The 1,755-nt window shown below is 42.6% G+C and overlaps 1 non-coding gene across 1 annotated transcript; it reads right to left on the reverse strand.

Moving 5' to 3' along the window:
- Positions 1-1,357: 1,357 nt before the first annotated feature.
- On the reverse strand, positions 1,358-1,495 carry LOC119934978. The gene has a single exon (XR_005453053.1). It is a non-coding gene; the product is annotated as a small nucleolar RNA SNORA7 (small nucleolar RNA).
- Between the last annotated feature and the right edge of the window lie 260 nt (positions 1,496-1,755).

The raw sequence follows: 1,755 nt of genomic DNA on the forward strand, positions 1-1,755 counted from the left end.
GAGTTTCCTGTGGAAACAAATTCCATATGCTTAACACTCACAGATAGAAGATTTCCTTTGGCTTACTTTAAATCTAATGCCTTGAAGTACCAATGTATGTTACCTCATCCTATTGGTTGAAGGTCCGTGGCTCAGTGGAAAGAGCACGGGCTTTGGAGTCAGAGGTCAGGGGTTCGTATCCCGACTCCGCCACATGTCTGCTGTGTGACCTTGGGCAAGTCACTTAACTTCTCTGAGCCTCAGTTACCTCGTCTGTAAAATGGGGATTATGACTGTGAGCCCCACGTGGGACAATCTGATTCACTTTGTATCCCCCCAAGCGCTTAGAACAGTGCTTTGCACATAGTAAGCGCTTAATAAATACCAACATTATTATTATTATTATTATTAAACATTAGTAATGGTGTTTATTGAGAGTCCAATATTAATAATAACAATAATAATGATGTAGTCGGAACATAGTGAACACAAATTTATTCACCCCTCCCTCAGCCCCACAGCACTAATGGATATATCCATAATGTATTTATTCATATTTATGTTCATCTCCCCCTCTAGACTTTAAGATTTTTGTGGGAAGTGAATGTGTCTACCGGCTCTGATATATTATATTCTCCCAAGTGCTTAGTACAGTGCTCTGAACACAAGTGCTCAATGAATATGATTGATTAACTTTAAAGCACCCAATCAACTTGGACCCTCCTATCCTGCCTCACTGATTTTATAATACAACACAGAAGGCTCACTTGGCTCCTCTAATGCCAACTAACTCACCGTACCATAGTTCCATCTATCTTGCTGCTGACCACTTACCTTTTTCCTGGAACTCTCTCCCACTTCCTATCTGACAGATCATCACTCTCCCCACCTTTGAAGACTGATTAAAAAAAAAAAATCACATCTCCAAGAGTCCGTCCCTAAGTCTACTCTCTTTCTCTTCTGTGCCACCCTTGCAGTTCATTCATTCAATCACATTCATTGAGTGCTTACTGTGTGCAGAGCACTGTATTAAGCACTTTGGAAGTACAAATCGACAATATTCACCCCACAGCACTTTTATACATAACCATATGAGACAGGGATTGTGTCCAACATGATTACCTTGTCTCTACACTGGTGCTTAGTACACTGCTTGACACATTTTGTCTTACACTGTCAAGTTGTTTCTGACCCGTACATGGATGCATCCCACCCAGAACACCCCACCTTCATCTGCAATCATCTAGTAGTGTATCCATAGAGTTTTCTTGGTAAAAATATGGAAGTGGTTTAACATTGACTTCTTCTGCACAGTAATCCTGAATCTCCACCCCCAATTCTCTCCTGTGCCACTGCTGCCCAGAACAGGTGAGTTTTGACTTGTAGCAGATTGCCTTCCACTCGCTAGCCACTGCCCAAGCTAAGAATGGAATAAGTATGCCCCTGCTTGACTCTCCCTCTTATAGGCTAGACAGGTAGAGTACTGGGAACTCTCCAGGTGTGACCCTGAGAGGATGCTTGGCACATTTAAATGTTTAACAAAAAACGTTACTATATCATCATCACCATCAAAGCAAGTGAACTCTCTGGCTTCAGCCCTTGATGGATACCACTTTTCTGCTGTTTGACCGCTTTAGGTATGTCACTTTTCTGTGCCTCAGGTACCATCTAGAACTCCATCTATATTGCCCAAGAAGTGAGATTAGCAGCGTGGCTCAGTGGAAAGAGCACGGGCTTGGAAGTCAGAGGTCATGGGTTCTTCTAGACTGTAAGCCC

The sequence above is a fragment of the Tachyglossus aculeatus genome, chromosome 1 (genome assembly GCF_015852505.1).
Source record: "Tachyglossus aculeatus isolate mTacAcu1 chromosome 1, mTacAcu1.pri, whole genome shotgun sequence".
Taxonomy (NCBI): domain Eukaryota; kingdom Metazoa; phylum Chordata; class Mammalia; order Monotremata; family Tachyglossidae; genus Tachyglossus; species Tachyglossus aculeatus.